The sequence below is a fragment of the Saccopteryx bilineata genome, chromosome 6 (genome assembly GCF_036850765.1).
Source record: "Saccopteryx bilineata isolate mSacBil1 chromosome 6, mSacBil1_pri_phased_curated, whole genome shotgun sequence".
Classification (NCBI taxonomy): domain Eukaryota; kingdom Metazoa; phylum Chordata; class Mammalia; order Chiroptera; family Emballonuridae; genus Saccopteryx; species Saccopteryx bilineata.
In genome coordinates, this window is record NC_089495.1 from 131,562,383 (window position 1) to 131,590,007 (window position 27,625).

The following is a 27,625-nucleotide window of genomic DNA, read 5'->3' on the forward strand; positions in this document are numbered from 1 at the left end:
GTCACCGAACTTGTTGGAGGCACGTGAGGGGAGGGAAGAGACGGGGTGTGAGGGAGGAAGCTACCTGCAGGTCCTGCTTCCCGTGAACATGGGCTCAGGAAATCATTTGGGTGCAGGGAGGGAAGGCATGGTACCAGACCCCCTGAATCTCTCCTCGGTTTCATGCTCTGGGCCTCCATAGTTCTTAGTCTCGAGGACCGGTCTTTTCTCAGTGACTTCACTACGTCACAGCTCCTCCTAAGAACTGGCTCTCGAACCAGCCCATGGGGAGGACAGAGAGTGAGCAGTGGACACGCCCATGTGGACACACACCCACGCTTTGACTTGGCATTGAACATGGGCAGGTCACGCAGACAGGTCCAGGGGGACTGTGGAGGAGCAGCTGACCTCTGGACCGATGGTTCTCGAAGCCCGGTTTTCAGAACAGCACTGTCAACCCCACTTGGGACGCATCCCAGACCTGCTGGGTCCGAATAGGTCCCTGTGATCCCTTTTGTACATTTCCACAACACAGTTCTGTGTGCACTGAGGACAGTCAAAGAAAGCGAGGTGGATGTCAGGATGTTGTATCCGGGATACCAGATGCGCTGTCTTTGGCCCTGAACATGCATCTGTTCTGGGGAAAGGAGGAGTCGTGCAAGCGTAATGCAGATCAGTCACTCCTTATCAGCATCACCTGATCGTCTGCTGATCGCCCGGGCAGATGTTCCCTTTGCTGGCAGGGCACACACATTAGCCGTTATCCTCACATCTTCCAGATCCCAAGTCCTTTATCTGTGGTTGTACATCCTGTGAATTTCCTCCACTCCCCGTGGGCAGGTAACAGACTCTCCGTGCAGTGGACACTGTTGCAGATCCCTGACATGGATGGTTTTGCTGCCAACCTTCAGCCCCAACTAGAAGTCCTCCTGGTATCTAAATTTCCAATTTAAAAGTTAAAATCATCCCTGGCCAGTGGTACAGTGGATAGATAGAGCATAGGCCCAATGTATGGATGTCCCAGGTTCGATTCCTGGTCAGGGCACACAAGAGAAGTGACCATCTGCTTTCTTCTCTCTCCCTCTCCCCCTTTTTTCCCTCTTCCCCTCCCACAGGCATGGCTCAATTGGTCCAAGTGTCGGCCTCAGGCACTAAAAGTAGCTCGGTTGATTCGAGCATCAGCCCCAGATATGGTTTGCTGGGTGGATCCCAGTCGGGGTACATGCAGGAGTCTGTCTCACTATCTTCACTCCTGTCACTTAAAAAAAAAGTTAGAGACCTCTGAGATGATGTACCCAATAGTTCCCTTTCCCTAATGGCATGGGACTCTTCTTTCTGCCACAGTTGTGTGGTTCCTCACACATCATTTTTTAAAAATCATTTTATGTGTGTTTTATTGTGACTGCCCCAAACTTATTGGGGGAAAAAAAGAAGGATTTTGAGAGAAAGACTCCAATCTCCCATTTCTCTGTTTCTTTCAAGGATCCAGCCAAGTGCCAACAAGCCATCGTTTATGGAGTATACTTGAATGCCCCTGACGTAGGTGTAGCCTTTCCCTGCCATGGTTTTGCCAGGGTGTCCTCCACCATATTTATTTTTGGTCCCACTCTGCTGCCTGTGTGTCCCAGTAGAGCCCCAGCTCTACATCAATCAGGCATCCCTGATTCGACTTCCCCGCACAGTGGGACACTCCTGCTTATCAGCAAGCCTGGCATACTCTTGAGGCAGCTATGAGGATGCTACTGATCAGTGCCGACACTAACTGCCACTGGAAGAAAGACACAACCACATGCAAGTTAGTTGCAAGATTCACACAGGCAGTTACTCACAAATCCTTTTGGTGTGCCTGGGTACAGCTTAAGGGGTCCCCGTAGGCATGCTCCTCTCAGCTGTCTTTGGTCAGAGCGGAGTGGAGGGAGACAATCACCTCTGGGTGGCTACCACAGCAGGGGGCCCTCAGCTTTAGTACCTGAAATGTCACATCTACTGAAATGTCACATCAAGCCACTTTTAAGATATTCCTAGGAAAGCTTCTTGTTTACATTAACCTACAGAGTTATGATATCAAGCCACTTCTTATCTACGTATAACTTCACACACACACTAACTGAGCCCTGCATGATAGTCTATTATATCTGTACACACTATATTTATTCCTATCCAGATGGCATAACTTTATTTAATTTCCTTAATTGCTTTTAATATCATATCCCAATTATTTCTATATATCTTCCATATTTTTGTATATTTCTATATGTTTTACTGCAACATTGTGTTTCCTCTCAGCAGGTGCCGCAGGCGGGTGGATCACGGGGGATGTGTTTGGTTTGGCCGGCCCACCTGGTTGGCTTCCCTTTGGAATCTCAATGTAAAAATCAGGGGGATGTCAGGTACAAAGTATAATGTATGGCTTCCTCTGACGTAATAGAAGGTGCCACTCCTGCGCCTTACCTCCCCGTAGGAGTTGGTTAGTTATGTCCCTTTAAGGGGTGGTATGCATTTCCCAGGCTATCCCCAGTCCCCAGTATTTCCCAGGCTGGGTCCAATTTGGAGAGCGACCACCTGTTAGTCATCGGATGTACGTGGTCAGTGTTCTTAAATCGGAGACCGTTTTCTGTAAGAACTGCCTGGTTTCTGCTGCTGCCTCTGCAACTTCCTAGCTGTGTGTACGCAGCCCGGTGGAAGATCCGTGTGGTTCCTCTTGTCCCTCAGTTTCCCTTTTGTAAGCTGGGGGTAGCCATGGTCCCCCACATGTGGTAGGCTGTGAGGATTGAGTGAGTCGATAGATACGCAGTGGTTAAAACAAACCTGTCACACATCCTGAGTGCTCAGTGTTTGCCATTATTGTTATTATCGTCCTTTGGAGATTAAGTGTTTGCTACTATTGTTCTCATGGTGCTTGGGGCGAGTCAGGGTAGCAGTAGGAGGAACAGTATTGACCCATGTTTCTCTTCTAAGTGGAAGAGTCAGAGATAGACTAAGAAGTCCTGTGTGTCAACAAAGATGAGACGGAGCACATTTCTCCATTTAGAGTAAAGAAATTCTCTTCTACGTTTAATGTGTACACACAGTGTTTCAGTGTCCAGGGGATGTAGTGTTCTATCCATTACCTGCTTGAGTGTTTGTTAAATTGCGATTGGAGAAGCAGGTTAGTGCTTGATTTCCTTGAGCCAAACCGAGGACTCAGTTGGAACGGTTTGCAGTTTTTGGTTTGTTTGATCTTTTAAAATACAATATTTATTTTTTTTTAAGTTGGGACATGATTTTAGATTACAAAACACAGTAAAGGCAGTGATGAGAGAATCCTTTTAAACCCCTGACCCCGTTTCCCCATGGTTAACAGCTAACCTTTCTGTGGCCCACAAGCCCAAAATTAAAGCCCCTGAGGTTGGTCAGTGACTGTGAATATGACACTGTAGACTTTGCGTGGGTTTTGCCAGCTTTTTGCATGGACGACCCTCTTTTTGTTCCGGAATCCAGCCCCGAGTCTCACTGTGCGTTGAGTTGTCTTGTCTCACTGGCGTTCCGTGGTCTGGGACAATTTCTCAGTCTTGCCTTATATTTCTCCTGACCTTGGATCATTTGTTTGGATCATTATTGTTATTGGCCGAGTCCTATCCCCTCAAATGGACATGGTGGCTTCCTACCCTCCCCCCCCCCCCCCACACACACACTGGTACCTCGGAACATGACTGTGTTTGGGTTGAGAGTCTTCAATGAAGTAATTACATTCAAATGAGGTCCTGTGGGAGGGCTTACTTGACTATAACTTGGGTCTTGATAAGATGAAGACATAGGCGCCCACAGAGGGATGGCCCCATGGGGATGCAGGGACAGGACAGTGGTCTACAAGCAAAGGAGAGAGAGGCCTCAAGAGGAGCCAGCCCTGCCCACACCCAGAGCTCAGGGTTCTAGACTCCAGAACTTTACAAAAGTACAGTTCTGTTGTCCAGCCGTCTCCCCCCCCACTCCCTGCCCTCAGCCTGTGACATTTGTTATGTCAGCCTTAGCAAACTCATCCAAGTGTGGACTCACATAGGTTTCTTTTTTTACTTTTCATTAAAATTTGATTCTGTTATTTATACTGTTTCTCAGATAGTCCCTGCTTTAGCCACTGAGATGCTCCTTCAGGTTGCTTTCTGTGTTCCTTCAGTGTGCCTCAGGCTTTTAAGATGTGAGCCCTGCTTTTCTGGTAACGCAAACTCCTTCGGGCTCATTGTGTACTTTTCTTCACCCGGCTCCAAGAAACGGGCATTCCTCCAAAGAGCGTAGCTCCTTCTTATTTGAAAAGTGCATTTAGAAACCAAGATCTAGGGGTTATCGGGTTTGGATTTCCTGGCCTGTGGCACCAGCTCTAACATGTGGTTAGGTAGCAATAGCAGCTAGGAGGCTGGACTGGTGCCTGACCCGCCAACTTTCTTTCTCCCCTGTGGGAAGCCTGTCACTCTCCAAGGTGCTGATCGGAAAGAGACTTTTGTGATGGGGTGGCAGGGTGGGGGGGATATTGAATAGAAAGAGAAAATACAGCAGTATCACATTTCAGCACAGTTACAGTCCATCCCTGCTCACATCTATGATATTAATAAAGGAAGGACACTGTATCATGTGGGTGAAATACATTCAGAGATCTTAGAATTTAATGATTAGGACCTGTCTCTGCAAATTCATCCCTTGAAAAGGACAAGAGAGTCTCTTTAGAGAGAAAACACAAGGAACTGTCCACAGTGTGGCGTGCCAACACGGATCACACAACCTCCGATTTTCCTAACACCGTGTCTCAGGGATGGCCATTTAGAAATGCACTGCTGCTACCGCTTGAATGGCTTTGTTTGGATGTGTGCATTTCCTCACACGTATGCTTAGTGGATTTTGGAGAAAGCAATAATGAATTTGGCAGAATTTCCTTCTAACTCTGCAGGTGCAAATTGCCTTAAATGTCTGCATGGACTGAAATATTTTAGATTCAGTATTTTGTTGGATTTCAGGTTCGTTTTGTTTTTCCCCCCGATCATTGAAGCATATGAACTAGCGAGATTCTTCTAGATTTGTGCACATGTTTGATGGGGTTTGTGTACCTTTGGGTAACCAATATTGTACTGTACTGCACTTTCTTCCTGTATCTCCCTGATATATTTATCTCTGGAGATAGGGGTGAGAGCCAGCGCTAGTTATATAACTAAATAACAAAACATGGTTTTTCACTTCAGAATCTTCAATCAATAAATGTTAAGAATTTTTTTCATTTTACTTATAATAAGCATCAAAGTCTCATACTTTAAGATATTTTGTTTCTTTAAAAAAACACTAAGTTGGCCCTGGCCGGTTGGCTCAGTGGTAGAGCGTCAGCCCTGGCGTGCAGGAGTCCCAGGTTCGATTCCCGGCCAGGGCACACAGGAGAAGCGCCCATCTGCTTCTCCACCCCTCCCCCTCTCCTTCCTCTCTGTCTCTCTCTTCCCCTCCTGCAGCCAAGGCTCCATTGGAGCAAAGTTGGCCTGGGCACTGAGGATGGCTCCATGGCCTCTGCCTCAGCGCTAGAATGGCTCTGGTTGCAACGGAGCAATGTCCCAGATGGGCAGAGCATCGCCCCCTGGTGGGCATGCCGGATGGATCCCGGTCGGGCGCATGCTGGAGTCTGTCTGACTGCCTCCCTGTTTCCAACTTCAGAAAAATAGAAAAACAAACAAAAAAACACTAAGTTTACTGTTTTCCCTTAGTACCTGGTTTATTTGCTACAGTAGCAAGCATTTAAAATCACTGTTGAGGCCCTGGCCGGTTGGCTCAGCGGTAGAGCGTCGGCCTAGCGTGCGGAGGACCCGGGTTCGATTCCCGGCCAGGGCACACAGGAGAAGCGCCCATTTGCTTCTCCACCCCTCCGCTGCGCTTTCCTCCCTCTCTCTTCCCCTCCCGCAGCCAAGGCTCCATTGGAGCAAAGATGGCCCGGGCGCTGGGGATGGCTCTGTGGCCTCTGCCTCAGGCGCTAGAGTGGCTCTGGTCGCAACATGGCGACGCCCAGGATGGGCAGAGCATCGCCCCCTGGTGGGCAGAGCTTCGCCCCTGGTGGGCGTGCCGGGTGGATCCCGGTCGGGCGCATGCGGGAGTCTGTCAGACTGTCTCTCCCTGTTTCCAGCTTCAGAAAAATGAAAATAAAATAAAATAAAATAAAATCACTGTTGAGCCCTGGCTGCTTGGCTCAGTGGTAGAGCATCGATCAGCCCAGCATGTGAATGTCCCAGGTTTGATTTCCAGTCAGGGCACACAGGAGAAGCGACCATCTGCTTCCTCCCCCCCTCCCCCCTCCTGCAGCCATGGCTCCATTGAAGTGAGTTGGCCCTGGGCACTGAGAATGGCTCCACAGCTTCTGCCTCAAGGGGTTAAGAAAAGTTCAGTTGCTGAGCAATGGAGCAACAGCCCCAGATGGGCAGAGCATCACCTTCTAGTGGGTTTGCCAGGTAGATCCCAGTTGGTCAAGGCACATGTGGGAGTCTGTCTCTGCTTCCTCTCCTATCACATAATAAAATAAAATCATTGCTGAGCACATGGAAAGAAACCACTGGTAGTTGCAGTTCCTTCTTTTTATAAAGAAATAAGTGCACCTTTGGTTCCCTGAAACAATATGAACTTTTATAGTTGGCTTTCAGGAATGAAGACATATGTGACCAAGCCCTACAAGAGGTAGGTAGTCTTGGTCTGAGAATGTCTCCTGCCCCAATCCTGTTTAAAAAAAAAATTCCCGCCCTGGCCAGTTGGCTCAGTGGTAGAGCGTCGGCCTGGCGTGCGGAAGTCCCGGGTTCGATTCCCGGCCAGGGCACACAGGAGAGGTGCCCATCTGCTTCTCCACCCCTCCCCCTCTCCTTCCTCTCTGTCTCTTTCTTCCCCTCCCATAGCTAAGGCTCCACTGGAGCAAAGATGGCCCGGGCGCTGGGGATGGCTCTGTGGCCTCTGCCTCAGGCGCTAGAGTGGCTCTGGTCGCAGCATAGCGATGCCCAGGTGGGCAGAGCTTCGCCCCTGGTGGGCGTGCCGGGTGGATCCCGGTTGGGCGCATGCGGGAGTCTGTCTGACTGTCTCTCCCCGTTTCCAGCTTCAGAAAAATATAAAAAAAAAAAAATTCCCATCAAATCAGATATTTCTAGGTCTGGGTCTATCCTTAAAAGGTCACAGAGGACAGTCTTCTTCATCTTTGGTTCGTTTCTAAGTGACCTTTCCACAAAGAACACCTCTTGATGTTTAGCAGAAATGTCATGGAGATGGAGATTCAATAAATCCTTACTTAAGTTTCTTCTCCAGTTTGTAATCACTCTCATTGCCTTTGTCCTCCTCGCCTGTTGTTAAAAGCTTGAGTGGGCTCTCATCCCCCCTGGGACATTTGTAGTGATTCTCCCTTAATGCAGGTTGAAAACCTGGATATGTCTGATAACCAGCCCCTCCTGAAGCGCAGTCATGTAAGCCAAAGTCAGCCGTGCCCACAAAAGACACTCGTGAACTCTGTGTTCTCTCTCCAGACTATGTAACACTTCTTGCTTAATCTCTTACCTGTGTTTCTTGGCCATGCTTAATTTTGAAACACCTGCTGCCCTGCTTTTGTGGGAACAAACTTTGTGTCAGTCACCTGCAAGTGACTCCTTGTCACTCTTGGTTCTGGGGTCCGCCGAGCTTTCAGCTTCGGCTCTTAGAGAGCATGCTCTAGGACACAGGCTGAACCCTACAGGTGGGCACTTAGGCCACGCAAAGTGGAATCTGAGCAACGTCGGGGTCACCTGGGATGTTACTAGGAATGCAGACTCTGCCCCCTGCCCCCACCCCTGACCTCTGGAATCAGAATCACATTTTCACACAAGATCCTCAGCTGGTCCTTAAAGATATTGGAGTTTGAGAAATGCTGCCCTGGGTTGTTCCCTGATATAAAAATGAAAGAAAAAAAAACCAAACAGCAACCACTCCGTCACCTAGGCGACTTGGACTCATTCTATTCCCTTTCGGCCTCTGCGACTTAGTTTTTGTATTTTTCTGAAGCTGGAAACGGGGTGAGACAGTCAGACAGACTCCCGCATGCGCCTGACCGAGATCCACCCAGCACGCCCACCAGGGGGTGACGCTCTGCCCACCAGGGGGTGACTGACGCTCTGCCCACCAGGGGGTGACTCTCTGCCCACCAGGGGGCGATGCTCTGCCCCTCCGGGGCGTCGCTCTGTTGAGACCAGAGCCACTCTAGCGCCTGGGGCAGAGGTCGAGGAGCCATCCCCAGCGCCCGGGCCATCTTTACTCCAATGGAGCCTCGCTGCGGGAGGGGAAGAGAAAGATAGAGAGGAAGGAGAGGGGGAGGGAGAAGCAGATGGGCGCCTCTCCTGTGTGCCCTGGCTGGAAATCGAACCTGGGACTTCTGCACGCCAAGCCAACGCTCTACCACTGAGCCAACTGGCCAGGGCCGGTCTGCGACTTAGTTTAAATAAACCTGAGCCACACCGGGGTTTTCTCACAGGACGCATTTCCCTGAACAGGGTACCTGGTGTTTCCATACTTCCTGGCTTTCTATTCAGTTATTCTGAGGTGACCGACCTGTGTCCCCAGGTGGAGCCTGTGGTGTATTGCAGGAATCTCTTTGAAGGGAAGGGGGCCCAGGATGAACTGCGAGACCGAAATACAAAATGCAGACAGTACAGTCACTCTTAGTCGGAGGTCTGTGGTCATGCTTCTTCTGTGGTAGCTCTTTTTATTCATGTGCCAATTTGGTTTTCTGGAGGGAAAAAAAAATACGGAGTAGTATTTGAATCCCTTGACCTGAAGCCACATTTTAAGTATTTCTTATTTGAGGCATTTATTTTCTATGAAATACACACAGAATGTTTTTATAAAGAAGGGCTTCAAATTGCAATCTGTCGTCTAGCGGATGAATTTTTTTATTGCCTTATTTTTGGCCTTTTAGGCAAATGAATACGGTGATATGAAAGAAATGCTGTCCTTGCCCCAGCTTGAGAAATCCAATAACCAATTATTTAAACTAATTGAAAATTAAGTGAAAATCAAAATGAGTATAAAGTGAGGTTTGTGTTTTTGACCCCTCCACCAATCATGCACACACCACTGATCCAAGTAACAATAATCTGCTTTGTCATGAAAATGAATGCAGGTTCTACTATAACAATCGGAAAGCACTTGGTAGAACTTGGGCAGGACTATCACATAGAACTTTAAATAGAGATCAGTGAGAATAAATGAAGTGTATGGTGTATAAATTTCCTAGGTTTTTGAAGCCATTATGCCCAACATTTTATAGAGAGAAACATGTTCTGACGCCTCTTCCTTCCAGACATTGTTAGTCTCTGTAGTGTCATAGCACCCCCCAGCTTTCCAAAGAGACACTTAAAACGCCCTTTGGTGTGCCATCATTAGAATATTGGCTTTCGCCCTGGCCGGTTGGCTCAGCGGTAGAGCGTCGGCCTGGCGTGCAGGAGTCCCGGGTTCAATTCCCGGCCAGGGCACACAGGAGAAGCGCCCATCTGCTTCTCCACCCCTCCCCCTCTCCTTCCTCTCTGTCTCTCTCTTCCCCTCCCACAGCCGAGGCTCCACTGGAGCAAGGATGGCCCAGGCGCTGGGGATGGCTCTGTGGCCTCTGCCTCAGGTGCTAGAGTGGCTCTGGTTGCAACAGAGCGACGCCCCAGAGGGGCAAGAACATCGCCCCCGGGTGGGCATACTGGGTGGATCCCGGTCGGGCGCATGCGGGAGTCTGTCTGACTGCCTCCCCATTTTCAGCTTTGGAAAAATGAAAACAAACAAACAAACAAAAAAAGAATATTGGCTTTCAAGTTTTAGACAAACGATTTAAGCTCCTGTGAACGTAGCCCAAGAGTGTTCCCGCTGAACTCCACCAGCTCAGATGCACTTGGAAAACGGAAGAAAGAGCTTCTCTATCAGAAATAAATGATTTTCAGCTTTTGAGTTTCCTCTCCCATGTCTTTTAGGTGAATTACAAAGTTAATCATTAAAGTGAAAAAGGCATGTCTTTCTTTTATGATCCGTCATTTCCGAGTCAATCTTCCCAATGTCTTTTACTTAATCGCCTTTGTAAACCCTTTCGTGGTTCTCAATTTCCCGTCAGACAAAATAAGTTTCCTATGTTGATATTTAAAGAATCTTAAGCGGAACCTGGCTCCCCTAATACTTCTGTTATCCCCCCTCTCTCTATTCCCCTTAACAAACACTCTTCCAAATAACCTACACATCATATAACCAGTCTTAGTTATTCCTTACTCATTTGGCTGCCACACAGATCTCCCCTAAACTGAAAACAACATTGGTCCTTAATCATCTCGCATAGATTTTTTGGGGTCAGAAGATTGGGAGTAACCTGCCCACTGGGTGCTGACTTGACCCCTCTCATGAGCTTGGGAGAAGGGTCAGACATTGGCATAGGCTGGAAGACCCCCACTCAGCTCACTTGCTTGGCCTGCAAGTCCATGCCGGCGTCTTGCTGGAAGCCTCAGTCTCTCTCCACAAGGTTGCTTGAGTGTTCCCATGGCACAATGTCTATCTTCTTCCATAGGAAGCAGCCTGGGTCTTTGGCAAAAGCAGATGCTGTGATGGCTTTGATATCCCAACCGTGGAAGTCACATGTGGTCACTTCCCAGCCAGCACTGCCTTTGTTTCGAAGTTGACTGCATGGGGATCAATAACAAGAGGTGTACGTCACAGGTCTCTTGCCGGCCGGCTGCCGTGGAGTTTTTCTCACACCAGCCATGCTTACCCTAGCCCACCCTTTCCATCCTTCCCTCCCCTCCACAGATCAATCCCCCTTCCTTTGCGGATCTCCATGCCCCACCCAAGATAAAATGAAACACTTTGGTGTGTGGTATCTACACCAGCCAGGTCCCCGTGCCATATTTGCATATAGAAGATTTGCCTCTTAAGTTGAGTTAGACTCTATATAAATCACTCAAGGGCAAGTTCTAACTCCTAGAACACCCTTCGTGTGTCCGGTTCTTATAAAGATGTCTAAACGGTCATTACTCAGAATTAAGAGGCTAACTCTGCCGAGTATAATCTATTCCACACCATCGATGCTGTTTATCTTGGCTAAAGTTAACTTGTGTTCCCCCGGTATGCTTGAATTTGCCGTGATGGGTGAGTGTGTTGCAATGTGGCTGAGTTTTTTTTGTTGTTCTTGTTGTTCTGTTTTTGGCGAACTGGTCTGATGATGCAGATTCTCTAGGTCGTGAGATCCGAGGCACCATGTGGATGGGAGATCCACTCGGCATTGAGGTCCCTGGAGTAGGTCCCTGTGCAACCTGGGTTCTGTTCTGAATCAGTCAGAGGAGAGTAAAATGAAACTCGGAATGATTTCATTGTTAGGTGTGTTTGACCTGGTAGTTGAACTTAGGCTTCAGTTTAGAAAATCACTGAACGTGATGGTATTGGGCACGTTCAAGTCCCTGAATGGGCCAGAGAAACGCGTTTTTAGTATTGGCGAGACTGAGCCATTTCCCCACATTAGAGGTAGTTATCGTCTGGATTGAATTTTGGCATCTCCTCCCTAGTGTCCAAAATCCACAGCGATGGATGGAGCCAGGCCAAGAACGGCGTTGGGTGGACTTGGCGTGGGGCAGAGAGCCTCTCCCCTGCCCCCCTCCGCGCCCCAGGAGCGGAGCTTCAGAACTCTTTGGGAAGAACTGTTCCCATGGCTGTTTTGCGGGCTGAATTCTAGCCCCTCACTGAAGTTCACGTTTACTAATGTAAGTCAGAGTCAGACTCCTGCTTTCAAATGCAAACAGTAAGCTCAGTGGACCTCAGAAAGTCTGTCTCACTCAGGAACAGCTTCTGGGAAGCATGTGGTCCCCCATCACTTTCTGTATTCCTGCCGACAGTCACTGCAAAATCTCTTAAGCAACTCCATTCTCCAACGAGTTAAGCAGGTTTCTGAAAGTCCCGTCCGACAGGATTGGCTCCCCTCTCTTCCCACGCCTTTTCAGTCAGAGGCTCAGAATCAGTCATGACACGGATCAGGTGACGCTATGTCAGATCCCTGGAGGCTGATCTGAGCGGTCGTTTTCTAGACTTGTCCTCAGAATACACTGCCTGTTGTCTAGGATGTGAATGGAGTATGGCCAAGGTGCCCGGGCACCTTGATTTTAGGAACATCACCAGTTGTCGGTCAAAGTGGCTCGGGGACACCTGGAATTCTTCGATTAGCTTTTTTTTTTTTTTTTTTTTTTGCCTTGGACTTTTGTGGTGATGGTAAGGCTTCACCAGCTTGCATGCCCGAGGATCTTGTTAAAATATAGGTTCTCTCTCAGCTGACCCAGGGAAAGGTGCCCATACTACCCGTTCAGGCACCATACACAGGAGCCTGTGGAAGATCCCGTCCCAAGATTGGAGAGTTGTCATGAATAGCGTGATCATAGAAAGGTGTGCCCCCTTTGCAAACTCATGTCAAAGACAGACCTAATCCAGCTCAGGGGGTGCAAAAGCCGGTCAGGAAGGACTGTCTGTGGAGGTGTGGACAGGGTCAAGGGAGCAATCAGAGAGGTGGGGGCCCACCTGAGACAAATACCTCCCTGAACTAAGCCTGAAGGGGCACAGGCGGCCCTAAGGACTGGATGGTGGTGGAGGGGAGTGGCCTCTGGCAGGCAAGCTGTGCAGGGCAAGGAGAGCCCCACAGAGAAAGCCCTGGAACTCTCCTCCTTCCCAGATGTCTCCACCAGGGCCTCCCCTTGTTTGGCCAAGCTGAAGCCAAGAGCAAAGGTATGGAAGGGGCTGCAGTGTGTTGGGGGGCAGAGCTAGTCTCCCAGGACTCTGGATGGGGCTAAGGAGGGGACAGAGCGATGTTTGGGGAGGGTCAGAGAGAGAACACCCAGCCCGGCACCGTTGAGCTTTCCAGCTTTGGGAGAAACTGTATGAGAGGAGGGGGTGGTATGAGGAAGACCCGGTGGGACTAGGGATCAGAGACCCCGTGCTGGACGTTAACACTCCAGTCCTTGTCTCAAAGCGGCCGGTCTTATCCTGACAGCTGGAGCCTCCCATTTATAAACTAACTATGAGGGAGTTTGCTGGACTGATTTGTGGGGTTACAGGTATATGATGAGCTGTTCCTGTAGTTGGTGGTCCTCACACATCAGTATCTGTCAGCGTCACCCAGGCGGATGCTAAAGTCCCAGATGTTCTCTGTTCCTGCCCCTTAGGTCAGGAGGTGTCTGAGGGCCGGGAATCTGCGTTTTGACCAGTTTACCCAGAAGATCCTAATGAGGCCTCCACAGCATTGGTTTGAATTGTTTCAAAGAGCCTTGTCATATCCACTAGTTTTGTTTTGTTTTTTTATTTCCCCCCCCTTCCGTCCCTCAGACTAGATAATTTCTTCCTTTTGTCCAAAAAAAAATCTTTGGCTTACTATATATGGAGGCAGTAATTAAGTTCTGGCCCGAGCCATTTTTCTTCAGATAAGTAGGCTAATTATCTTGACATTTCCTTGTGGGTCCAATTTTCCAATAAAATATTTACTGTGTTCTCTTTCCTCTGGGCTCCTGACAAGTTCTCTTCGTCTGCCGCTGAGTCCCCACGTGAAATAAACACCTCCGTCTCAGCCGGTCACGTGCACACGTCCTGGTTGAGGCGCGCCTCGGGTCTCTGCGGCGTTATCACAACGGAGGTTATTATTTTTTTAAGGAGTTTTAGCTATCACATTAATAAAGGCGTTTTGTTTTATTTTAAACAGTCGTATTACAAGACATTAGGTCATAAAATAACGACTTCAACGGGACTGATAACATCAGAGTCACAGATTCATGGGAATCTAGTTTACAACAGAAACATACCTGGCGTGTCCCTCATGTGGGCCACTTCCCGATGATCACTACTAAAATGTTGCTGCTTAAACGTGCAGAGTCTGTGTTTTGTAGTTTTCGGTAGAACTTATTTGAGGATGTGCCATGGAACTTAGCTGTCCCCCAGAAGGCCTCCATGACCCACTTTCCCCTTTTCTCATGAATGCAGGGGCATGATTCCACATGCACCCACGTGGTCCCCACAGGCGCCTTGGTGCGTTGGCTGTGTGCTGTGCCCCAGCTCCAGCCTGTGGCCTCTTCAAATGGGGCTTCCTCCTGACGGGTCTCACGTTGCTTCTCACTCTCCCCAAAGCTGCTGTTCCCTTCTGTTTCCCACTCGGTGCCTTCTACATTATTTTTCTCTTCTTTCTTTCTTCCTTCCTTTCCTTTTTTCTTTCTTTCTTTCTTTCTTTCTTTCTTTCTTTCTTTCTTTCTTTCTTTCTTTTTTTCTTTCTCTTTCTCTCTCTCTCTTTCTCTCTTTCTCTTTGTCTTTCTCTCTCTGTCTTTCTGTCTGTCTTCTTTCTCTTCTTTCTGTCTTTCTCTGTCTTCTCTTTTTTCTGTTTGCCTCCCAATCTCTCTCTCCCTTTTTCTTTCTTTCTCTTTTTTTTCCTTCCTTCCTTCCTTCCTTCCTTCCTTCCTTCCTTCCTTCCTTCCTCTCCCTCTCTCTCTCTCTTTCTCTCTCTCTCTTTCTCTCTCTCTCTCTTTCTTTCTTTCTTTCTTTCTTTCTTTCTTTCCTTCTTTCCTTCTTTCTTTCTTTCCTTCCTCTCCCCTGTGTTGAGCTGGGGGGTTATTTAGATTATGCGCGTTTGCTAATCCAGATGCGGTTTGGTCTGCAAAGGAGTTCATCAAAGAGATAGCAAGAGTCCCCTCTGGATGCCAGCGTCTCTCCGGCATGTTTGATTAGTGCTTGTGTCACTCGGAGACTTCTTGTCTGTCGCTCTTGTGCGATGTCAGAAGGGAGAGAATTTTTTTTTTTTTTTTGTATTTTTCTGAAGCTAGAAATCGGGAGAGACAGTCAGACAGACTCCCGCATGCACCCGACCGGGATCCACCCGGCACGCCCACCAGGGGGAGATGCTCTGCCCCTCTAGGGCGTCACTCTGCCACGACCAGAGCCACTCTAGCGCCTGGGGCAGAGGCCAAGGAGCCATCCCCAGTGCTTGGGCCATCTTTGTTCCAATGGAGCCTTGGCTGCAGGAGGGGAAGAGAGAGACAGAGAGGAAGGAGAGGGGGAGGGGTGGAGAAGCAAATGGGCGCTTCTCCTGTGTGCCCTGGCCGGGAATCGAACCCGGGACTTCTACACGCCAAGCCGATGCTCTACCACTGAGCCAACTGGCCAGGGCCAGGGAGAGAATTTCAATTAAACCCTGGACTCAAGGGGTATTAAGTTTGCGAGATGGCCTGACCAGGCGGTGGCGCAGTGGATAGAGCATCGGACTGCAATGCAGAGGACCCGGGTTCAGAACTCCGAGGTCGCCAGCTTGAGTGCGGGCTAATCTGGTTTGAGGAAAAAACCCACCAGCTTGAACCCAGGGTCGCTGGCTCCAGCAAGGGGTTACTCGATCTGCTGAAGGCCCGCGGTCAAGGCACATGTGAGAGAGCAATCAATGAACAACTAAGGTGTTGCTATACTCAATGAAAAACTAATGATTGATGCTTCTCATCTCTCTTCGTTACTGTCTGTCTGTCCCTGTCTATCCCTCTCTCTGACTCACTCTCTGTCTCTGTAAAAAATAAATAAATAAAATTTAAAAGACCAAAAAAAAAAAAATTATTAAAAAAAAAAAAGTTTGCGAGATGGTCGTGGTCACCGAGAAAGACACCGCTAGAGGACACCAAACCTCTCGAGTGTCTCGAGGAATCACTCCTGGGGCTGTATTGGGGCTGATCCTGCAGTGATGTCACTGGTGGGGATCGGCCTCAGTGGCCTCTTACTGCCATCTTCTGAGGTTGGGGCCAGGCATAGTTCTGCTTTCTATGGGGTGAGGTGGGTCGGTGGGGTGAGGGCCTATTCTTAGGTTCCTCTGGCCAGATATCACCACTCTTATATCTTTATGAACAGATAAGAGCCATCATTAATGCAGATTAATTAAGGGAGCCAGGAAACGGGATGTTGTGTCCAACAGGCCATTGCGATGACTAATGACAGACATGTATCATTTGCCTTAAACGTTATTTAAAATGTGCTCTTCCCCCTCCGAGTCGTTTGTTGTCTCCCCACCCCCCACTGAATATGGAAATACAACGATTAGGAGGCTATTTCCATCGTCCTGAGGTGTAGGCGCCATTGATTTTGTGATTTGCTGCTACCTTCTACTTATCGTAAATGGCCCATGATACATAAAGGAAATTTACGTTGGAGCTTCCTGTGGCGGGTAAGTATTAGAAGAAAAGGCATTCAGAGCTGAGACGGAAGGGCGTGGTGCCGCCTGTGTGCAGGCTGCCTTGTTCATTTTCTCCTGGTCATTCTCACAGTTGCTGTGTAAATATTTTTCCTTTCTTTTAGAGTGTTTGATCCTGCTGTGGCCTGATACTTGACATGTTTTAAGGCACAGGAGGTAGGGGAGGGGGAGAAGTAACCAGTCCCAGTCATATTGCCCTTTCTCTGATATCCATAAACAGATGGAACCGTTCGTGAGTGCCTGCCTTCTTCCAGAAGTTATCCAAGGTGGTGGTGACAGTATGCTGCGTGACCCTGTGTTGCATTCGAGATTAAACGCAAAATGCATGACTGTGTCTGCCAAATTGGCCTGGTTCTCTCTGTGCCTCCGCTGCCATCTCATCATGGGACACTGTGACCGGGTCTGTGAGCCATGTGGGCACGGGGCTCACTGCGCTCGGTACAGAGCTGCCTCCAAGCCAAAAACCATCCCAGCTCGGCAGCCGGCTGGTTCCGGCATATCCTTCAGCAGCCAAATTAAATTCCACTTCCGCAGAGCGCCCAGCCGGCCCCCTTGGCCCCCTCCCATCAAGACTGGCATCTCCCCGTTCTATACTCCCCCCCATCCCGTGACTGGTAGCCCGTCTCCCTTGTCTCGTGGTGTCCCCGTTGGCATCCCTTTGATGTCCCTTTCTCTCTCTCCTCCTGGGCGTTAGGGCAGGAGTATCTCTCTCTCTTACCACCCTTGGCCAGGGATGTCACAGACTTAGACGCTTCACGTGCCTCACGCTGGCCGTTGTGAACTTTGCAGTACAAAAACTATATAGCTCATGCAAGCCTAACAGATTAAGACAGCCTGAAACAGCCCCGTAACCTCCATCCGGATCCTGCACCCCCAAAGCTCCTGCCCCCCTTTCCAACTGTGACTCTTCTCTCCCCGCCAACTTACACATCATCCTGTATTTTATGGAAATCTTTTTTTTTGCATATCTTTATAGATTTAAGTATAAACGCTTTGCTTGTAGTTTGCCCATAGGTGAACTTGATAAAAATGGAAATCGGTCTATACAACTAACATCTGACCCATGTCACTCAAAATTATGTTTGTGATACTCACCTATGCTGTGCATGTTGTCATAGGTTATTTTTTTCTTTTTTAATGTTTGTTGAGAGAGAGAGAGAGAGAGAGAGAGAGAGAGAGAGAAACAGGAACATCGATCTTTTCTTATATGTACCCTGACCAGGGACCAAACCAGCAGCCTCTGTGCTTCGGGATGATGCTCTAACTAATCGAGCTATCCGGCCAGGGTGTCACTAATGTATAACATTGTATCACATGGAATATCTGTTCACTTCAGTAGGCAAAATAGTGACACCCTCCTCCTCCCAAGATGTCACACCCAGTGTCCAGAACCTCTGAGTGTTAGGTCTCAGGGCAGGGGAAGTGGAGGTTGTAATTAAGACCACTAATTCCTGTGGTTATTTGTTTCTCTGTAATCCTGTGGTTAATTTGTAACCTCTCTGATGTGGTCTTTCTGTTAGACCAAATTATCTAAAAACACCAGTGTTAGACCATCCTGGATAACGAAAGTAACTGTTTAAAGAAAAAAAGTAGGCTTATTCTAGGCCAGCTAGACTTGACAAATACAAGTGCACTTTTTGAGCCGGTCGGTCGGTCCCTAAAACAGTGACTATCTCGGGAGCACACCCTCCTGGACATTCTGTCATGCCAGCTGTCTTGCTGGCACCTGCTTGAGCTTGAACGGGTTCCCTCCTGTCACTGAGGGGGCGGCACTCCGACAATGATCAGTGATGACCCATGTGTGGATTCCTGAGGGTTTGTGAAGGTAGTTGCTAAATTTCTCTCAGACTTTCTTTGGAAAAGTAACTCTACATACTGGTAGGGGAGAAATAAAACAAAAGCGGTCTTTTCAAAGAACATTATATGTCCAATTAAAAATACTTGAAATGGTAAAAACCAAACAAGAAGTCAAAATTTTCACCTGGTGTTTGAGTGGCCCAAAGGCACCACAGAAAGGGGAGCATGTGTCCTTCCCTAATAAACATGGAGTGGCTTCTCAGACAGGGGACCCCAAAGAGACTCCAAGGGGGCACAGGGCCGACAGACCGGTATCTGTGCATGCCCTGTGGTCAGCTTTTTTGTCCTCAAGTTCCAGGAAGCTACTTCCGCTAGTTTTAAGTAAAATGGGAACTAAACTACTTCGTCAGGAAATGGGGAAGTGTCTTCTTAAATCAAATGGGAAAAATCCAGTTAGGCCTCAGGAGGAAGATGAAGTCAAGAAATAGGCAGATTGCGGGGGGGGGGGGGGGGGGGGGTCTCCTCTCAGTGTCTGCTTCCTGCCTCTTCTTTCTCCTCATCTCTGCTGTTCCTTTTTCCTTGTTTGTTCGGTAAACCTGCCCTGCTTTCTTCTGAACCCCCCCCCCGCCCCGTGTCAGCTGTGGGAAGCGGACAGGCTCACGACTCCTCTGCCCCTTCCCTCCCTCCTTTCTTTCTCGCACTTCATGACAGAGGTCAGGAATAAGCTGGAACATTTTCATCCCGTCCCTGAAATCCTGGAGCGGACTTCTGACCCAGGTGTCGGTCCAATTAAGTGAGGCCGAGGGGACGCGGAGAGGGCTGGTGGAAGAGGAGTGCGTGACCCTGGGAGCCACGGGTGGGGGAGGGTGTCAGGGCTCACTGTGACCTGGACACTTTTCACTGGGCATCTACACCTATGTCATGCTGGCAGGTGGTAGCAGGACGGTAAGCCCTTTGGGAGAAAAAAAAATGAGTTCAAATTATTTTAATGTCTGCCATGAGATTGCTGGCGGGTCTCCCCTTTGAGACATGTTGGTTAGCGACTTAATATTTATGGAGAGCCTGGGGAGCATTTCTGATGTCGAGAGGTGATGTGTGTGGGGAGGGCCAAAAAGCTGCCCAGTTGCAAACTTGTCGCAAAATTGCCTGTGGGTCTCACTGAGTCTAGGCAAAGACACCCATTATCTGAAGATGATTATTTTAAAAGAAAACATTGTTACCATAAACAGCAGTGCGGGAGATACACATGCTCATGTTTTACATTCTGCAACTTATTTGCATGGCCAGATTTTCACTGAACTGGGATCTCTCTGGGCATGATACATTGTGAGCATGTTCTGACTGCGTCAGGTCACAGTGGTTGCTTGCTCTCTATAATTTATGGAGCAACATGGTATCTTTCAAACATGAGGTCAAGACAGACTGTATAAACAAGACAAGTTAAACCATGCTCAGAAGGGACTTCATCTAGAAGCTATCAGACCCAGCCAATTAAACTGAAGACCCTAAAGTAATTTCAGATCTGGTGTTGAACTTAAACAGGTAAAACATAATGAAGAAGAAATGGTTAAATATGTCTAATTATCGTTCATCATGTGCCTGGTTCCCACCGCCACCGAAAGGATGGATAGGGCAGGTGCCCACTCTCTGCGTGTATTACTGTGGAGCTGCAGGTGTGGGGTTGACAGCTGCCTTGTAACTGGCAGTGGGTGTGATTCCAAAGGGCTGTGCCCTAGGGCAGGAATATAAAGCCCTGTTATGTAAAATAGTCAACTTCACAAGTTTCCAAATCCATAGTAAAGGAGCATGGCAGAAATAGACCAGATGGTAGAGAGCCCCGGGAAACCTGAGTGGTGGGGACAGCCATCAAAGTCCCGTAGGGGGTTGTCATGTGGAAGAGGGACACCCCCAGAGTGGGCCTGTCATTGTGGGGGGGAACGTCAACTCCTGTCTGTCACTGAGATAAGGATGACTCCTAATAAGTCACCAGGCCTCGAAAATAGAGCCTGTCAACCAGACTTAATTTCTCCTTGGTGACATCAGCGGAAGTTTTCTGAGCGGACGGATTCTGTTTGCCTGTTGCCAGCCACCTGTCACACACGGCCCAGGCTGCTCCCCCCTCCAAGCTCACCCTGCGATCTCTGACCTGGAATTACATTAAAGAGTATCATGTGGCCCCCAAAACAGCATTCATAGAGGAGGACGGATGTTCATAGAATGAGAAAAACTCTCCCAGCTGTGACGACACGACACTGTGCAGATGGATGAGTTACGTTCCGCCTCCCCCCCACCCCCAAACAACACTGGCTTGTGACATCACCCCAGCCTAACCCAGGAAGCCCAGCCAGTGGCCAAGGCACAGATATCTTCCAAAAATGTTTATACTATCAATGAACCAATATGTGAGTCTAACACTGTATTAGGAAAGGCCTCCTCCAGTTTGGGAACCAGAATCGGTCTTCTTGTCTTACCGTCCACCAAAAGCTGCCCCATGGATGAGCGTGGCTGGCTGAGAAATGGATTGTTTGTGTGTGTGTGTGTGTGTGTGTGTGTGTGTGTGTGTGTGAGAGAGAGAGAGAGAGAGAGAGAGAGAGAGAGAGAAAGAAAGAATAATAATTGAAGGCACTTCCTCCTCCCCGAGTGAGAGGGCCATCTGGTTGACCTCTCTGCCATGAACAAAGGGAAATAACATGCAGAATGGCCAGCTGTCCCCTTCACGGCTGTCATGGTGGTCTTGGCCCTCCTCCCGGTCACCCTGACCACTCCTGTTACTGCCTTTTCCCCTGAGGTCCAGTCTCCCATGGTCGTAGCATCCTTAGGGGAGAAGACTCTGTCCTTTGCTGCAAAAATCACCTTCTGCTCTCACTTCTGCGAAAATCACTTCCTGCTTACTCCTTCCATGTCTCGAGTGGCGTGGGGACTAGGCTCGCCCCGTGTCAGACAGGCGTGCCCCGTGATGTGTACCCAAGACGTCCGAGGTGGCTGCCGGCTGCCGTAGGAGTCGATGCACCGCTTCATCCTGGGGTCACAGAGCTGCGTGCCCTCCTGGGTCACCTTCCTTTGCAGGAGGGACGTGGTTCCTCCGTGTCCTTGACTTTCTTTAAGTGGGGTAGGACATGGAATATGCCTCTGAGGTCTTCCCACACTGCCTATCAGGTGTTACTGAAACATCGTTTGGTAGTGACAGCAACAAACAGCCAAGCCCTCTCGTCTGTTTCTGTCATTTTTATAGATGGTCACGTGTTTTCCAACTCATGTGCATTTGATCCTGACACCTCATCCATAGGTCCCTTTCTGTCTCCCACCCTTCTGCCCCTGGTTTTCCACGTTTGTAGCCTAGGCTTTTAACTGGGATCTCTACTCCTGATCCTAAGACATGAGGTGGTAGCAAGAGATGTTCTGGGCTACGTCTGAAGCCAGGATATAAGATGCAGTAGATTTTAACCCAGAGAGGGGAGGGCTTGGATGAGCAAAGACAACAGGCCACAGGGGTCATGCTTGCTTTCAAGCACCATGGTGTCTTTATTTAATTTGCATGCTTTCTCTTTCAGTTGTTGCAACCCCCACAGAAAGTAGCAAGCCCGGATCCCAGATGACTAAGAGAACAACAGCCTTCTGCAGAGATGAATTTTAATATTTAAAACATTAGCCACCTAGGAAAAGGCCGAGTCTTGTCTTCAGCGTCCTTGTTTGCTTTTCTCCTAGCCCGAGTTAAAAATAAGTGTGAGAGCAACAACTCTGTCACTGGGGACAGAGCAGTTGCCTGCTGTGGATGTCAGCTTGCCAGGGTCTGTCTTTTAGGACCAATGGCTCTTTGTGGCCACCCTGTTAACGCAGCTGGGATGGTGTTAACGCTTTGCTTCCTGTACCTGTCAACAATTGCTTGTTCCTGCCGGACAGGTCAGCCGGACAGGTCAGCCGATAACAAAGTGATCCCTGGAAAGGCATTCACAGATGTGTTCACTCAGCAGAGAGTGCCCCGTTCTGTACCAGGCACTGGGAGCAGGGACACATCCAGGCAACTGTGCTCCGGTAGCTTGTGGTTTAGTGCTGAGGCAGGCATTGGATGCATAATTTAGTAGTTGCCATAATGTAACTGAAAAGAATTTGCAAAATATCACAGTTGTGTCCAGATGAGAGAAGAATGAATGAGCTCTGCCAATGAAACCAGGCGAGGCTCCCCAAGGTGTCAAAGATGGAAACTAAAGAAGGGGAATGGGTTTGCCTGATGAGATGAAGACGGAGGGGAGTATCAGGAAACAAAGGTGTATATTCAAAGCGGTGGGGGGAGGGGATATGGAGGGGAAAGGGAGGGAGGAAGGAAAGGAAAGGAAAGGAGGAAGGAAGTGAGGAAAGAAGGAGGAAGGAAGGAAGGGAAGGAAAGAAAGATGGATGATGGGTGGATGGATAGGTGAGTGGGTGGGTGGGTGGATGGGTGGATAATAAATGGAAGATATGTTCACCTTCTTAGAGCAAATGGTTCATTGTAAACAACCTTTTCCATCTTCTGGACCTCTAAGCCACATATGTGGCGCCAAACAGAACCAGGGGATCTATTATAGCCTTATTTTGACCATTCTAGGTAAAAATCTACATATCTGCTGAGAAATGCATTCCTGAGGCTCACATTTCAGGGGATAATTTATTAACTTCCTTTGCCCTTCATGGGAAGCAGGGTCATTTTCACTCAAATTTTTAATAATTCAGCTCCTGCAAGTTAAGATGAGGAAGTCTGAAGGTGGGGAGCTGAATTAGATGTTCAAAGAGACATATGTTACACCGGCATTCAACCCAAAAGCACCATGTCTGTACGTGTAGACCGGAACTAGAAAGCTGGGAAGTACGGGCAGTTTTGTGCTCGTGAATCACCTAGATAGTTTGTGATTTTGTTTCTTCTTTAATTCTTTTCCTATTATTATTGTTCCAAGACTGCCTGTGTAGGAAAAAGAAAAATCACCTTCAGTCTGATAAGTGAAACTTGGCAAACAAAAATGCCATTTAATGACAAAAAGGTCTGCTTTCCTGTGGGTCAAATTGCCCTGTTTTGTTTTGTTTAAGTAAGAATGTCACCTGAAAGCCGTATGAAGCGTCTGTCAGAAATGTCGTAAATGACCCAGAATTGTGTTGATGACGCGGACCCTGCTATTGGCATCCGTTTGGTTACTGCCTCGCGTATTCGCCCATCCGATGATCAAAACTGAACTGGCGTTTTCTACAGAATCTTTTCTGAGTCCACTGAGCGTGGAGGAAGCAGCATTTGCCCTGTTTCTCATTTATGTTCCAACCCCAGTGGCAACTCAGTTTGGTGTCTTTCTTTGCTGCCCTCCGTGTGTCCGCAGAGTGTTTTCCCTGCTGGGCATTTTCCAGATTACTCATTTTCATCTTCCTCCCTGGAGGACTGACCCTCCAGACTGCCCGTGGGGTGTTCACTCATCCATCTGTCTCACTCTCTGGGGAAGCAGCCCCCTCCACGCCGAGGCAATGCTACACGGATAGTTAGAAATGCTGAAGTTGTCCTTGATACACCATTCTGTGCCTGGTTCCCCCTCTACCTCCCTGGGCTGGTCAGCCTACGTCTTCTCCACAGGCCACTTCCAATACAAGAAGACTAAGTATGACTGGGCTTTCAGGTCTGAGCCCTCCCTTTAAACTTATTCCCCTTGACATGTTTTGTAAACGTCTCCGTCTTCTGATAATGGCATGGGCAGACTCGCCCTCTGGTGGTACCCCGCCTCACCCTAGATGTCACATCGTGGACGTGGTTGGGCCAGGGAGGGGCACACTGCCTATGTCAGAGCTCGGGGTCACTGCTGCATGTGTTCAGGAGCACTTTTACAAGTAAACCCATTCCACTGCTGCAGAAGCACCCCCCCCCCCCCAATTCAGGTTCATGTGCCTGATACGCAGGAGGAACCACAACATGGAAACTCCTGGGTTTGGCAATAGAAAAAGGTTTTTTCTATTTGAATGAGGCGTGAGGACAGGGGAGCAAGATCTCCCCCATATCTGCCTCCTCCAAAAGCGTTTTTATGCTGCTGAGAAATAAGAGAGGGGGAACTTTAGGAAACTGTGAAAGAGAAGGCTGTTTCTTTTTTTTTTTTTTTTTTTTTTTTTTCATTTTTCTGAAGCTGGAAACAGGGAGAGACAGTCAGACAGACTCCCGCATGCGCCCGACCGGGATCCACCCGGCACGCCCACCAGGGGCGACGCTCTGCCCACCAGGGGGCGATGCTCTGCCCATCCTGGGCGTCGCCATGTTGCGACCAGAGCCACTCTAGCGCCTGAGGCAGAGGCCACAGAGCCATCCCCAGCGCCCGGGCCATCTTTGCTCCAATGGAGGAGAAGGCTGTTTCTTTACTCACAGAGAACATACAACATTTTCCCCCCCCACATCAGACTCCTTCTCCTTGTGGCCCTAGAGTTACCTCCCCCTGCTGGTCACAGAAACACAAAATTATAGTACGAGGACAAGGGTGCCGGGCTGGAGAACCAACATTCTGCAAAACATCTCACAGTTGTGCATCAGTGACGTCCTCTTTAAAAGCCAAAAAATAAAAATTTAAAAAAAGCAGAAAGCCAACATCTTGTAACTGTCGCCATTGTTACCAATTTGTGCTTAACTAGCTATAGTTTTCTATTACCTTGAGAAAAATGTGCTTTGAAACATTCCTCCTGGGCCTTGCTCTGTGAGCAGGCCTGTGGAACAGAACACATACCTTCTTAATCTTGGACTATAAGTTATGTGACAACCAAAGCAGCTGAAACATTTAGTTAAAGGCTGTACCTATATCCTAATTAAGAAATAAATTACTTCTTGCTGCCAAAAATACTAGGGGCATTAATATCTCATGGGATTCAGCTAAAACACTCCTAGCTGGTCAAGAAATTGACCGAAAGCAAAAGTCCTTGGAGGGCTTTTTGTGGGAATTTTTTGGCAAATAAACAGCTAGTAGACGTGTTTAAAATAGAATTTAGAATTCCAGACTATTCTTATTAGAAACAAGATTCAATATATATCACTTGTTTGGGCTGATGAAGACATAACACTGATTGAATCTTTCCAGATCTTGATTAAGATTCATTGACTATTAACACATTTCAGTTTTTAAAAAAATTTTATATGGAGGAAAGGAGAGAGAACAACTCATTGTTTCACATAGTTGTGCATACTTTCCATATGTCCTTTGACCAGGAATTGAACCAGTGACCCCAGGCTCAAGCCAGCGATCTCGGGATCCTATGTTTTTTGATGGTGACCCTAGGATTTAATCAGATTAGTATACAGGATATGTCTGTCTGCTGGGGTCTGCAAGAGAATTATTTATACTCTCTATGTTGGCTGTAGAGATTGCACTGTCTTCAAGTCTATGTATCCACAGATATTTTAAAATATTTTTCTGAGCCCTGGCCGGTTGGCTCAGTGGTAGAGCGTCGGCCTGGTGTGCGGGGGACCCGGGTTCGATTCCCGGCCAGGGCACACAGGAGAAGCGCCCATTTGCTTCTCTAACCCCCCCTCCTTCCTCTCTGTCTCTCTCTTCCCCTCCCGCAGCCAAGGCTCCATTGGAGCAAAGATGGCCGGGGTGCTGGGAATGGCTCCTTGGCCTCTGCCCCAGGCGCTAGAGTGGCTCTGGTTGCGGCAGAGCAACGCCCCGGAGGGGCAGATCATCGCCCCATGGTGGGCAGAGCGTCGCCCCTGGTGGGCGTGCCGGGTGGATCCCGATCGGGCGCATGCGGGAGTCTGTCTGACTGTCTCTCCCGGTTTCCAGCTTCAGAAAAATACAATATATATATATATATATATATATATATATATATATATATATATATATTTCTGAAGTAAGAAGCAGGGAGGCAGAGAGACAGATTCCCGCATGTGCCCAATCGGGATCCACCCGGCACGCCCACCAGGGGGCAATGCTCTGCCCATCTGGGACATTGCTCTGCTGCAACTGGAGCCATTCTAGCGCCTGAGGCAGAGGCCATGGAGCCGTCCTCAGCATCTGGGCCAACTTTGCTTCAATGGAGCCTTGGCTGCAGGAGGAGAAGAGAGAGATAGAGAGGGAGGAGAGGGGTAAGGGTGGAGAAGCAGATGGGCGTTTTTGCTGTGTGTCCTGGCTGGGAATTGAACCTGGAACTTCCAAATGCTGGGCCAACACTGTACCGCTGAGGTAACCGGCCAGGGCCTGTATCCACAGATTTGATGGGGGGGGGGGGGGAAAAGCTTACTGTCTTTGCGAGCATGGGGAAAGTGAAAAGCTGCTGAGTCAGCAAGATCTTGTCACTTCTAGGCATTGACGTTCTCTTATGGAAAACTCAACCCCTTAGGTAGCGAGATTGTCTCAATATGACATCTTGTCATGATTCCACGCATATGTTCAGTCTTATTTTTAAGTGCTGAAAAGCTACTTTTTAATAGCTAGATTTCACCCTGTACGGCAAATAGAAATATGGGTCGACATTTCTAAACAGCTGCAGAACTGTTTCCTGCGACGACGATAATGGCTTTCAGAGTCCTCTGTAGTTCATCACCTTGAAAGCAGATGTGCATTGTGGAGAGTTGAATTTTTCTTAATTCGATAACCTAGATAAGCCGGAATGGATTGTTTGGAGTCCGATTTGTCTTGATTTGATAACCGAGAGAGAGTCGATATTAGATATTTGGATGCCAGGGTTTAATTATCCACCAGCCTAGAGTTGAGTCTCGTCTTTATTTCAACTTGCAGCAATTTGATAACGTACTGAGACCTTGCCACCTCAGCAGAAGAAGTATTAATGTATTACGTCATCTACTCGTTGAGGTCACCTCCATTCTGTTTCATCTTGACTTGGCATTCATCTGAGTTGCATTTGTGGGCTGTCAGCGAATATTCTGTGACCTGCTTATAGGCAGAAGTAACAACATGCCATTTGCAATGCGACCATCTGTCTTAATATTTGTCCCCGTGGCCCTTGCATAACTAATAATTATAATTATTCATCTATCACTGTGATGTTTCTAGCTCACTATTAATTATCAACATTACTTCCTCTGCATCTCCACGGATCCCAGCTTGAACTGCCATGGATGTCCTCACAATAATCGGAAAGGAACTAAAAATTGGGTCCCGGCAGAAAGTATGGCCGATTAAATTCCTAGGTGGACCCACCCTTCAGCTTCCCTTTTGCAATGTCTCCATGTATCACCTCCCACCCCTCAATCCCTGCTACCTGCTTCCCTGGCAGGGGCTAAAACCTAGCGTAAGGGTAGGTGAGCGACCCTGTGAAGACAGACCTGGGTGTCTTGAAGCCTGGCATGAGAGCCACAGAAGGAGGGGAAGGGTTGCCATGGTGAGCCGTGGGCAGACAGGGGATTAGAACTGGAATGTGGTATATGCTCCGTCGATGCTTAAATTCAGTGGTCTGAGGTTAACAGAGTGATACAAGTAAAGAGAGAGAAGAGACTGAGGACTGTGGAAAATACAACACACTCGGGTTAATCCTACGGGGGTTGACAGGTTGGCTGTCACGGAGAGAAAACCCTACAGTTATCACCCGGTGCTGCAGGGTGGCTGATAACCTGGCTGATCGGGTGGAGAATCCTTCCTCTCTCGCCAAAGCGGCACATGTCATAGAATGTCAGATGCCGTCTCCAGGGCCTGC

At 48.5% G+C, this 27,625-nt stretch overlaps 1 protein-coding gene across 5 annotated transcripts in view; it reads left to right on the forward strand.

Annotated features, from left to right (window-relative positions):
* Positions 1–27,625, forward strand: part of DPP6 (dipeptidyl peptidase like 6) — a 590,008-nt gene that overhangs the window by 358,968 nt on the left and 203,415 nt on the right. The gene's annotated exons all lie outside the window — the stretch shown is intronic.